Genomic DNA, 14,261 nt, shown 5'->3' on the forward strand with positions numbered 1-14,261 from the left:
TCGAACCGTCATCTCTCTGCTGAACGGAAGTTCTGACCTGAGCTCTCACAGTTTCGCATTTAACCCATTTTACAGATATCATCTAGGTATACTCACCTATAAGACTGAATATCGTATCTCGTAACAGTTGAACTTTGTATGAAAATTTAAGTGGATCAGTATACTGACAATCTAAGTGAATTGTTTAAAACTTAATATGAAATGAAGCTTAAGGGTGTTGGTGATTTATCTCATAAACTGATATGATCCTCTTACACAAACTCACATAAAGATTGTCTATAAATATTTCTTTAGTGCATTTCTATCAAAAATTTAAAAAAGATTTTGAGTGTGTTTTAGCATAAAATTTTGAAAAATTCTAAAAGATTTTCGACAACTGGTGTTGAAGAGCTGATTTTCGAAATTCCGAGTGCTAAAATTGATGACGTTTCGTGAAGGGGAGTCTTTGTTTAAAGGTTTTTAAAATCAATCCTATATGTGATCATCAGAAGATTCTAATTGTTTCTATCTTATAATTCTAATAATGACTGTTGAAAGAGATTTACTTGTGGTGTTTGAGATTGTCAAATCTTAATATCATAAAACTTACAGTGAGGTAGAGTTTTTGTGCAGGTTTAAGTAAAGCTGGGTTAATCGATTCTGAGGATTATGTGGTTGGAGAAAACCAGGTTCCGATACTTGAAGACTTTGAATGCCAGGTGATGATCCTGATGTCGAGCACAACTCAAGGGGGAGTCTGTAAATGCAAAGACCCAGATTCAAGTCCTGGGAAAATTACTTATGTGACAACTGGCACAAAACCGGTAATTTCCGTACACATTAATTATTATTTAATGACTGTAATTATGTGCTTAAATGTCAACACCGTTTAATTTCATACTGTACAAGTGAATTCATGCACGTTTTATATTACAAAATATTGCGTTATGCATTAACGAGAGCGTTGCGTCAGAAATACTAGTAAACCCACCGGTGAAGACACAATATGCCAACAATTCTGCAGAAAGCAGTCAGACAATAGAATTGGAGCCTAGGTGTAGGTCCAATGACAAGAATACATTAAAACCCAAGTGTATGTACAAGGGTTTACATATATATATGTATATATACATACATATATATATATATATACACATACCATCAGCAAGCTAAAACACGCACTAAAAAGCACCCAAAACGCACTTTAAGTGCAGAATTTTACTCAAATCAGCTATAATCAGCCATAATTCAGCATTTTAACCCCAAAATATTATGCAGAATTTACGTTTTATCATCCAGAATACTTCCCCAAGTGTTGGGAATTGAAAGGGTTACAAAAGGGCACTTGAAAGACACGAAACGGTGCAATTTAGCACTTTAACGAACCGGTATCTAACCGAACAACCGGACACTACCCGGGACATCAAAATATTATTAGAGGCCTTATTTTAACATTACCAAGCTACTTATGGTCACCGAACATCATATTGCACTTAATAAACAATAAAGACATAAAATACCTAACTAACACCTTTGGATCCTAACTAAATCATGTAACTAACCATTACAAGTTACACTTTACCCCCCCCCCTATTGGTGGCCGGTTAGGGGACATAAATCCCACCCCTTGATTTCTTTCCATTTGTTTAAAGGATTGGTTGGTACTTTGGAAACACTAAACCCATGAGATAAAGGCATGACATGGATATAAGTATGGCACCATGAGTTCACACCTTCATTCCTCACACACTCAAAACACACACTTTCTCTCTTCTTCTCCCTCTCTTGGCTACAGCCCCAACACACACACACACATCCATCCTTTTCAATCCATTACCAAGCATTCTAAGGTGATATTAAGGTGTAAGAAGGTCACTAACGAAGCTCGGTGCAAGCGGATCTTGAAGGACCTTCTTCATTTGCTTTTATCCACTTCATTCACCCTCTTGAACTCCCCTAGCCTTGTGCTAGTAGTAAGTGTTCTAAAACATCATCTTGATCTTGTATTTTGTGGTTAATAGATGATTTAATGGTTAAAAATTAAGAACACTAAAGAACTTCCATTAAAGTCTTGGACATAAGTGATTAATGGTGGATGAAGAGAAGATATGTGTGTAAATCTTGTAAATCTTGTATGGTTGTGATTATTTGATGTTGTTTGCTAATAAAAGTAGGATGGATCATCATCAAGACATACTAGATCATGTTCAAGAAACATGAACTAGTATTATGTTAGTGTTAGAAATGAGAAAGATGATGAGACCATCCACCATGAACTTGAAACTTGAATAAACATAATTTTTCTTGTAAAATGAAGTTGTAAACTTGTGGATCTAAAGCTCTACAAGTGGTTTTTCGGAAGAACCAAGTGGAAAATACTAGATTGTTAAAAACCCGGATCTTGTATGAACTAAAATTATTTTTGGTAAGTAAACAAGTGTATAAACACATGTGTAACAAGAAAAATACAAGAAGTAGTATTTTTAGAAAATACGGTCACAAGTTGTAAAGAACTAGATTCTTTAAAAATGAAGCTTTTAAAGGAACGAACACACTTTAAAGAGTAACAAGACTTACTAAATACCCTAGTAAGTTACTACACATTTTTATGAATTTTCAAGTTCATGAAATAGAAAAATTAGTGTATATTGTTGTTGATATTGTTGATGATTGTTGTTGATATTGTTGATGATTTTAAAAGAAAATAAACACATGTTTTGAAAACATGGGAAACCTCCATTTTTAGGGGAAACTCTATCAAAATTTTTATAAATTTTGACACATAGAAATATATATAAGTTTTGAGAAACTTATTCCCTAAAAATGTATACCAAGGTATTTACCAATGTTTCCCAAATTTTTTAGTTAAGAAACGATGATTTGGTCAAGGTTAAAAATTGACATTAAATATGTATATTCTTGAGAAAAATATATATATATTATTTTGTCACCAAATTTTGTGCTAAGTGTATGTAGTATGTATTATACGTGCTAGTGTATTAGGACTTGAAAAATACACTAAATACTCATGAGGAGTAAAAACATAAAAATACACATACAACATACTTGGAAAAATACAAGAAAATATATTTGTGAAAATATATTAGTTGATAGAATAAATAACTTGGACAAGTTATGGACATAAAATAAAGTTTTGAACAAAGATACATAATTCGGGTGCAAAGTGCAAAATACAAGATACTTATATTAATTTTTGAGAAAATAATATAAGTAAGATACATAGTTAAAAATATGAAATATTTTTAACACAACAATTCATATACAAAAGATAGTGACTTGTGCATGTACGATACAAGTCTAGTGACTAACGATAATAAAACGCGTTTAGGTCATGACGCCCTATAAGCAAATCCGGTGAAGTTTACAACGCAAGGAACGCAAAGTTGTGAGTTCATGCTCCCCCTTTTCTTTCAACTATTTTTAGTTTTATAACTTCGGGGGTGAAATACTTGTTACAAGTGTTACATTATTTACAAATGGTATGTTGGATACAAGAACTGAGGAATGATACGAGAAATCGTGTCACGAATAGGGTACCATAAGCACCATTAATCGTGTTCATACTAAGACCGCAGAACAAAAGGTTAGATCTAATGGGTTCCAAGGCAGCCCCACTCTTGGTGACAACTAGAACCAAGTAGTGTTTTTGTGTCTCAGTTGTGAATCGACTACAGAAAAATGCCTATGGTTTGGTGACTTCCTATGTCGTGTCACATGTTAATGGCTTTGCAACCCATTAACACTTGATACATATAGAAATACTTGACTTATACATGAATGCGTGATTTAAACAAAATACATACCATGTTTTTCATACAAAGTATACAAACGTTCAATACAAAAACTGCATGAATTCACACCAACATTATGTTGACGTTTTTCCAAAAACTCACATGTATTTCAGGTAACTAGAAGTGGATGTGCGCGCGGTCTTACTCATGCTCTTGGATGTCGTCTATGTTTATGTTTAAATAAAGTTGTAAACTTTTAAGACAATGTTCTATGCTATTTTGCGATGTAAACGCTAACTTATGTTTTCAAACTATGAAATGTTTGGTATTTGATGTTATTTTTACAAGCATGTAGTATGTTTACCTTTCGTATGCAATGAGAACCTTTCATGATCACTCCTCGTGCTTCCGCCGCAGAAAGGGGTGTGACAACTTAAAGCCAGGTTGTGATCCGGTGAGCCAGGTTTCGATTCTGGAACTAACGATCACGTAAGCTGTAGATTGCTGATGAACTTATGGAATCAAGAGATCTGATCAAGAGAATTGGAGAAAGATAGAGCCTGATTGAGATCCTAATTTGTTGAAAATCAACATTCGAGGGGCTTTTATTCAAGGGAAGTTTGTTGGTGCTGATAGAGAGCAGACAGACTGATAAAGACTGAAGACGTTGAAGACTCGACACTTAAGACTCGTCAACATCCGAGGGGGAGTCTGTTGGTGCATACGTCTGTCGACTTCGTCTTGTATCGAGTCTTGCATTGCTCATGGCACAAAGATCGAGAAAATGAAGCAGAAAGTTAATTCCGCATGAAGGTCTTAATTCCGCTTGAAGATAATCTAGTAGTTTCGTACGGAATTAAGAAGTAATTCCGCACGAGTCTTAATTTCGCATGTAATGATTCCGTTTGAAGCATGTTTCATGCGGAATTACTAGTCTATAAATAGGTGTTAGGTCTGTGTCATTTGACCGAATAGTCGTTTCAAAAGTGGTTTCAAAACACTAATTTTAACCCAACAGTGGTTTTAACCCAACAGTCATTTCAAATGAGCTTATGGTGTGAAGATCACTCGAATATATAAAATTGTACACTTAACAAATACCTTTATACGTCTAAAAGCTAATATTTGTGCTTTAAGAACATGCAGTTGCTGTTTTGTAAAATTCGAAGTTACTTTTATTAAAAACTATTTATGATTAATAATAATTAAAATCATACAAAAATAAAACCTTCGCGAAAGAAAAAGAGGTACATGATCAAAATGCAGAATACGAACAGCATGATTCTACATCATCCCCATTTAAATGCCACCATAACAAAAATCACAATAGGAATCCCGACCTCAACACCACCTCCACAAAATCACAAAAGGGCCACCGTCAAAAACACCGCCTTACACTCGATATCCACATTGAACTTTGGACAAAGCAATTCAAGTGCAAAGAAAAAAGAAATAAACTTTAGGGAACCTGAGATTTCAATTGATCTTAATGGGTCGATTCAAACTACTGTTTCGAGCCCATATAATTTATAGAAGCAGAGCTCCAGCCTTGTTGAGTTCAAGCTTGACTCAGCTGTTAGACCACTAACACCCCTAACTTGCATTACATTGACTGATTGTCTATACCTGTAACTGATCAAGGCGTGAATGCACATCCCCGTCACTCATCAATCCAATAAGGTGCAAAGTGTTTATTGCAAAAGATTCCTTGATGTAATTAAATCCTTCATCTTCATATATTTTTCCAGATGCAAGAGCAAGATCCACGAGCTTTGCACTAAAAGAAAGAAAACATATCATTCATAAGTAAAGGCCAGCTGAATGGATTAGAGAATATTAAGTAAAATACAGTAGTAGGATGAAGATCCGAAAGTAAATAGCAAGTACTCTGACTTTGCTTTCTATTAATAATTTAATATTGAAGATACTCTTATCTTATTCTTCTGAACTTTTAACGTATCAGAATTACCGTGTTTGGAATTTAAACAGTTTATCTGTTTTTGTTTCTAGAAACATATAGGCATTTTTAAGGATTGAAATTCATTAAGCTGGTTAGAGATTATTAGCTTTTACTTATAGGAATAGCAGGAGTTGAAATAAGCAATCTCAAATGCTAAACTATTTTGTTAAGATTGAATAACAGAGGAAAGCCTATGATCTCCCGCTAATATCAGCTTAAATTATAAGAAAATACAAAAAGAAGCAATTAGGATCAAATGAAGGGAAGTGATGTGTGTTGGTGTGAATATATTTTTAATTATATTTTAAGCCCTTTTTAACACTTTAGTCAAGTTTTAAATTTATAAAACACGATATTTTACTAACACTAAACACACATATGGGCAAGTGCGCCCATCGTGAGCGTAGTATAGCGTTGGTAAGATACCGAGGTCGTCCAAGGACACAAGAGCTTTTAGTATCGGTTTATCCTCAACGTCTAATCAAATCAAAAGGTTGAGAAAAAGTTTTAAACATGAAAATAAAAACTAAAAATGCTGAAAATAAAGATAAAATAAAAATAGATAGACAAGATGAATCACTTGGATCCGACTCGCCTTTAGTGTAACCTTTGATGATTTCCGCACTTTTGCACTTTTTAAGAGATTATCTTAGTTATAGTAGTAGGCCCCTCTTTTGAATGTGACGTTACCCTCAACCTAGTAGTTCGAGTCAGTAAGGATACAATCCTAAAGGGTCCGAATATTGAAAGATAATTAATTAAGTTATTAATGCGTAATGTGGTAGGCCCCTCTTTTGAAGGTGACGTTACCCTCGGCTAAGTGGTTTGAGTCAGCAGGGATACAATCCCAAGTAGCCGGGTTAATGTATTAATAGTATTTTACATATGAGGGGATCAAACCATTCTCACCCCCGCCATCCAATACCAGTGGGTATTGAAGGAGGTCCTAGTAAGCTTGACCTAGGTCCTTGCAGGATCTATACACTGAACAAGGCAAGAACCTTACCAAACCATTCCCTTAACCCCCGACTAGGTAGCCAACATATCTCTATATAGACCGTAGAGATATGAATGGTGTAAATCTTTTATTTTATATAGACAGTAAAATAACGCCAAGACACCACGGACAAATGATAAGGAAGTATCACCTTCAACAAAAGAAACTAGTTATTAAAGTCATTAATACAAAACCAAATAAAAAGTGCGAAAAGATTAAAAATCAAAAGTATTACACTAAATGCTTGTCTTCACCAAGTGATGTTAGAGACTTAGGCAAACATGGCCTTTGATTGTCAAGAACTCTTACTATCAATCTTGGATTCCGAGACAACTACACACACTCTATGATGGATGATGGATGATGGTGGTGGATGTGGATGTGGGTTGTAGTGGTGGTGGGGTGTGGGTGAAGTGGGAGAGAAGTGGTTTGCTAAGGGATGCCTTGAAGTGAACCAAGCACCTCTATTTATAGCCTGCACAGAAGCCCGAACATGGCCCCGTGTCCATCCACTTTCTCGTTCTTCATTAATTGCGCTTTGTCTGCATTAGCTCCACACGCCCCCGTGTCCGCTGGGCACGGCCCCGTGTGCAGAGGCGTATCTGTACTATCAAGATTTGCTTGGATTCTACGAATCTTAGCGTTGACCACGCCCCGTGTCGAGCTGGGCACACCCTTGTGTTGGGAATAGAAGCTTCTATAGCTTTGTCCTTTTTGCAGACAACTGGCCACGCCCCCGTGTCCGCTGGGCACGGGGCCGTGGTCAGCCTTCTGTTTTCTTGTTTTTGCTTGGGAAGATGTTGTCGAGGGGTTGGGCATGCCACGTTTGTTCCTTTTTTTGTAATTATGTTAGATTTTCCTTCATATTTGCTCCTTTTGTTCGTTTATGCTCATTTAATCCGGAAAATACAAAAGAAAGACAAAAGCACACTTTTTCCAACATTAGTACTAAAAAGGGTTAGTTTTATGCCTCATTTGATGTAATTTATATGTTGCATTTTACACACATCAAATACCCTCACACTTGAATCTTTGCTTGTCCTCAAGCAAAACTCTTTATAATGTGGCTTACACACCCAAATGGAATGGGTAGAAGAGAAGTTTTAGGCTTGTCTTGAGTATCGGGAATCCAAGATCTTTATTAGGCTTTATTTCTATTTTATTTACAATCCTATTCGTTATGATTTATTTTAAACGTTTCATAAGAGAAATTACTTATTTGGGCATAACGTGACTCTTTAAAATTCCATTTATATACAAGTTCACATACCTCACGGGAGATCACTCAACACTCGGCCGAAGATGTATTTTTGTGAAACACTCGAGACCGGCATAGAACTTGCTTCTACCATATGCTTGCCAAGAAATCAATCCTCCTCCTTTTTAACTATATACCTTTGTAAATATCAAGAGGACTTGGGGAAGGGTTAGGCTTGGGTTAAAGGTAGGTGGTTTTCGGGTTAGTGGTTAGTAAAAGGGCTAAAAGCGAAAAAAGCGTCGGCCGACGTAAAACTTTTTGTTTTTGTGACTTTTGTTCAAACAAAGTTTCTTTTGAGGAACTTGTTTGTTTATTGTTAGACTTCTTTTTTTCATGATAAGGAATGTCACATGAAGACCGAGCTTTTTACTAAAATAAAGGGTTTAAAATAAAAAGGTTTTGGTAGGTAAAGGGTGTTTGTTTTATGGGTTTAGAAACGAAAAGGTTTAGACTCAAAGGGGTTAACTAGGGGGGTTTTGGGTAGGTAATAAAAAAAATGAAAAATAATGGCGTAGAAAAGAAAAAGAGCTAGTCCTAATGCCTCTATCATTTACTTACTTAGGTTTAAGTTAGTAAGGACCGATGTATCGTCATGGCAAGTTCTAAAGTCATAAGAAACCAAGCGGCTATTCACACAAGAAACGAAAAATAAGCATTTAATTTAAAGATATATGCTTGTATACTCAATAAAGGCTCAAAACTCACTTTTTGTGGGAATGGGTTTTTAATGTGATCAAGTATATATAATCAAATTGTCACACCCCCAAAATACCACATACGGAAACCCCCACGAGGCGTGTGACGTACCAGGATCTAGCCACCAATCATATTGAACCCATAACAAGATTTGAAATAAAAGCTTTCATTAACATAAAGCGTTACAATTCATTAAATGTAATACATCGTGTTCAGCGGAAGCATAATACATGTTTAACTAAAACCCAAGTGTATGAAATCATTTAGTCTCGTTTCAAGTTTCCATGTTCCTCGACCCATGACCACTCCAGCATCCCAGACAGCAAGTTCCACATCCACATGTATCAGTAACCTGCGAGCATGCACACACGTGTATCAGACAACACTGGTGAGTTCATAGTTTTACAAAAACGTTAGTTACCAAGTGTAGAGTTACGTTCATTGATTACAATGTTGATAATACCTCAGATACAAGACGGCTCCAGATTTATTTTGCCCTTTCCCCAATGCTCCTATCAAAGCATTGATCATGACTAGGTCATTAGTTCACACCCGTCCTCTCCGGTACGAGGTGAGGGTGCCAAACCTATAAGTAGCCCTACCAACTAATACCCTGTTACCTCTCAGGTAACAAACAACAAGGAGGGACTTTAATGGTGATAAGACGAGTATATTATCCAACATTCCAGCTTTTACCCACAATACATATTCCTCTCAGGAATACCCATGATTTACCCAAAAACCTATCCCTCTCAGGGATACCCAATGACTGTCCCAACCACCAGGACGCATGCTCAAGAGGAATGAACTCACCTTTGGTTTGCTCGGTAAGATTAGTTACTTGTTTATCAGTTGATCAAACACATCCTATCATGGTTACCGATAACAATCAGTTTCAGGCGCACATAATCCACATGTTACACATACAGTTAATTCACGTATTCCTTGTTCACATATTACACAGTTATTGTACATGTAGCGCACTCATGTAATTCAAGTCATAACAGTTAATCCATTAACCCAGTATCATCAAGTAGTCACTTAGCATGTAACGGCCCACCAAGGCTTCGGCCCTCACATTGTAGTTGTACTAGATTACCAATCCCATTTATAAACATAGCTCAAATGCTAATTCTAGTTTACAACCTAGACTAATAACGGCCCAAAACATAATATGCACTTACATATATTACCCACATACACTTCAAAGCCCAATGTGTAATCGGGTTAACTAAGTAATTCGTTCACCTATAGCCGAGGGGTGCGGTCCAATAATCAAGCAGCCCACTTAAGTGTGCGACAGCCCGACCCTGTGCAGCCCATTGGTTCCGGCCCACAGATTTCAACCCAATCTCAGGTTTGTATAATTGGGCCCAACTTGTGCGATCATTTACCCGTTCGTGGACCATTGTGCGGCCTAACTAAATAGTGCCACCCGATTAATTTAAAAGCCCATTAATATGTGTGATTGTTTTACGTGACCAGAAGCATGAATTCGGTTCCACAGATTAAGCCAATTAGTTATATAAAAATATAGCAGTCAATCCCATAATTCATGAAATCGGAACCATCAATTAGTTACCATATTCTCTATATGTTACAAGCTTCAAGTTTTATAGGGCCCTAATCATTATTGACAGTTACAACATAAACTTCAACACAATTATGGTGGCCGTTTCTTAATCATCATATGAGAACCTAAATCATGGATCAACCTCGTACCAATTTTATCGATTCTCATGATCTCTTATTACCATCCTATAGCTTATCTTTAATAGAAACTAAAACACCTATTCCCATTCAGATTAACTCAAAACAAGTCTTGTATATACATCACCAAATAATCATGCAACCTACCCGAGAACGTTGTATCATGCAAAGTCATCAAACCCTAATATCATGCGTAACTGATTTTTATACATTATCATTCAATGATCAATTAGGTTTCAGACCCATGCATGCACAACCCTAAATAGTTCTTACATCTCAATCATACTAAAACAAATGAACACATTGACTCATCATTTAATACACATAATATCCTTACTGACAACATTATTAAAATATCTACATTGTTTGATTAGATTAATCACATGGGCCGCCACATTTTAGTCAAGGTTATCAACTTTATTAGGTCATTTACCTTCAATACTATTGGACCTTTAAAAACTACTGATATATCAACTTGGTTATTTGGAATTTTTGAATTCAATGGACCACTTTAATTTGACCAAGCACAATCAGTGGGTTCGAGATATCAACCAACACATATATTATATTCTTAACTTAACCCCTAAAGAATGAAAGCAAACAAAGATGGATATACTAACCTTATTACCCAAAAGACACAAGCAAAAGATCACAGGAATAAGGAAGAACAAGTTTCCTGTTTGCTACCTTCGCCGAGAAGAAGAAAGAAAGAACTAGGGTTGGTTTGTTACGATCGCACAACTAAACTCCTATTTCTACAAGTCTACGCAACCCCTAAAGGGTTGGGCTCATGTGTTTTCGCGCTTGACAATAAGTGTGGGCCGAAGTGGACTGGAAATAGGGTGGAAGACTAAGGTGTGTGTGCGGCCCAATTGCGACTAGCCCAAAAATAAAACAAATACAATTACTAACTCTACTATGCACAAAAGAATACATCATTGTGTCGCAAGTAGTCAAACACAGATGTAACATGTTTAACGTATCTTACATCTAACTGTAATGTAAACTGTGACATAGAAATAATAAGCACGTTTAACAAATTTAACGCATCAGCCAATTACAATGCAGACTATGACGTATATCAAAATATAACACTAAAACACCGAACCAATGGTCACTGAATTAGACGACACTAACCTTGAGGGTTCGGGTTGTCACACAAATTTTAACTAGATTTGTCATGCCGTTTCATAATTTTCTTATGTTGGTTCTTTTTATCACGACGCTATCGGTTGTAAATTTGTAAAAATATAACCTTTTTAAAACTTGTTATTCCCAATTTAAATCAAGACAAGTAAAAAAATGTAAAGTTTTTGAAAAAATTTGGGGTGATTAGCAGTTCCAATAGATTTTTGTGTAAGGCTTGTTATTAGGACTTGCAAAATTCAAGGTTTTAGCACCCCCGCCCCCACACTTAAATTACACATTGTCCTCAATGTGTCCCAAAAATAAGTTTTTAGGTTGATTGAATGTGTAAAAAGGTGTTTAAAAACAAAAAATTATGCTACTGGGCGTCTGGACACGGGCCCGTGTTCATCCGGGCACGGCCCCATGTTCAGATTGCCAGTATCATAATTAACAGAAGGCTGGGCACGGGTGCGTGTTCAGTGAACACGGCCCCGTGTCCAATTACCTGTACTGGGCATTTTCTGCAGAACCTTGAGCACGGGGCGTGTGGGCTAAGCACGGCCCCGTGCTGAACTCACTGTAATGAAGAAAAATTGTCGGGAGGCTCTGTTTTTGTGCATGGGGTGTAGGTTCAACTTTCCCTTAGTAACCTCCATCATCCCGAGTGTGTTTTATTCCTGAAAATTAAAACTAAACTAGAAAGCATAAAAGTTAATCTAAACTAAAAATAAGGATAGTTCCGCGGAATGCCTCCGTGGTGCGCCACGTTTATAAGGGTCCTTAGCTAGACCCAAAATCAGTCATATGTTATCCAAGTGGTATGTTTTGCATCCTATGTTGCACCGTCGGAGAGCATCATCCAAACTTGAGTCTATGACTTTCATGTAGTTGACCGGGTCGTCGTCTTCTACTCTTTTCCCAACCCCAAACTCCATCTCCTTGTCCCCAACCCTCAATGTTAGTGTCCCACCATTCATGTCTACCATTGTGTGGGTCGTAGCTAGGAATGGTCTTCCTAAGATGAGTGGCACTTCGGTATCTTCCTCCATATCTAGTATGACAAAGTCGGCCGGGAAGACAAAGTCTCTGACTTTTACCAATATATTTTCGGTGACACCTTGTGGATATTTAATGGACCTATCGGCGAGTTGTATGCTCATTTTTGTAGGGCTTGTTTTCCCTTGTCCGAGTCAGTCGAACATTGATGCGGGCATGAGGTTGATACTAGCCCCGAGATCGGCTAGTGCATTGCGTATGGGTGATCCCCCAATCGAACAAGGGATGGTGAAGCGTCCGGGATCGATCTTCTTTTGTGGGAGTTTCTTGAGTAGCAAGGCGGAGCATTTTTCGCTTAAATTAACTAATTGCAATGATTCAATTTTCCTTTTGTGAGTGAGAAAGTCTCTCATAAATTTTGAATATTTAGGCATTTGGGTTAGGACTTCTACAAATGGAATATTAACATGCAATTGTTTTAGTAAATTTATGAATTTTGTAAATTGCTCATCGGTCTTTTGGCGAAGTAACCAACCGGAGTACGGTACCGGGGGATTCTCTGGTAGGCTCTTAATTTGGTGGAGGAGCCGTCTCTTGTTGGGGCGTCAGTGAAGTTGCGGTTTGGTTAGACAGGCTCTTTTCAGTTGGAGGTAGCAGAGCCTCCTCGGGACCTATGGTACGGTTTCTCAATGTGATGAGATATACTTGCGCCTTTGGGTTGGTTTATGTATTACTGGGTAATGCACCTTGTGGTCTCTTGGAGAAATTTTGAGCTAGTTGATTTAGTTGTTTTTCAATTTTTTGAATACTAGCTTGTTGATTTCTAAAGTTCGATTCCATTGGTTGAAATCAATCCGAGTTTTTCTTTTCGGTGTCGGAGATGAGGCGAGATATAGTATCTTCAAGCCTCTCTCGTCCCCCTTATTGTTGTTGAGAGAAATTTTGTCACTTGTTTCTTGGTTGTTGAAAGTTTGGTCGTTGGTTTTGATTTTGTTGGTTACTATTATTGTCGGGTTCTCTACAACCAAGGTTAGGGTGGTTACGCCATCCTTGGTTGTAGGTACCTGTCGGCGGACCTGACGGCCTAGGTCTATTATCAATGTAGTTTACCGTTTCTGTTTGATTATCCATTTCTTTCATACAACTCCAATTTTCATGTGGTCTACCACACCCTTCACAAGCCATAGCCGAGGCCGTCTTTGCCATTTATAACTTTTTGATTTCTGAAGAAAGGGCCTCGATTTAGGCTTGCAAAGAGGTGCTCTCGTCAACCTTATGGGCGCCCGGAGCAATAGATTTTGTGCCTTGGGGAGTGTTCCACTGAAAATTTTTTTGAGCAATTTACTCAATTTGATTATAAATTTCATTTGGGCGACGATTACCTAGAAGTCCCCCGGAGCTAGAGTCAAGTGTTTGTCTTGTGTGTGGCAACAACCCATTATAGAAAGTGGATACTTGTTGCCATACCACAAGACCATGATGAGGACACTTTCTTAGTAGCTCCTTGAACCTTTCCCAAGTTTCATATAAGGATTCCCCGTCCTCTTGTGAGTATGTATTAATTTCAGTCATTAATTTAGCCGTTTTAGAAGGAGGGAAATACTTATACAAAAACTTTTGGGCTAGTTCATCCCAGGTGTTTACCGATCCAACTGGGAGGGTGTTAAGCCAAGCCTTAGCTCGGTCTTTTAGTGAAAATGGGAACATTCGGAGGCGGATGGCGTCATTAGATGCTCCATTGATCCGAAAAGTATCACATATTTCAAAAAAGTTGGTAATATGTAA

General features: G+C 37.3%; 1 non-coding gene across 1 annotated transcript; it reads left to right on the plus strand.

Moving 5' to 3' along the window:
- The first annotated feature begins 13,947 nt into the window (after positions 1-13,947).
- On the plus strand, positions 13,948-14,054 carry LOC118484398. Its single transcript, XR_004873509.1, has one exon. It is a non-coding gene; the product is annotated as a small nucleolar RNA R71 (small nucleolar RNA).
- Positions 14,055-14,261: the final 207 nt, after the last annotated feature.

This window comes from Helianthus annuus, chromosome 11 (assembly GCF_002127325.2).
Source record: "Helianthus annuus cultivar XRQ/B chromosome 11, HanXRQr2.0-SUNRISE, whole genome shotgun sequence".
Classification (NCBI taxonomy): Eukaryota; Viridiplantae; Streptophyta; class Magnoliopsida; order Asterales; family Asteraceae; genus Helianthus; species Helianthus annuus.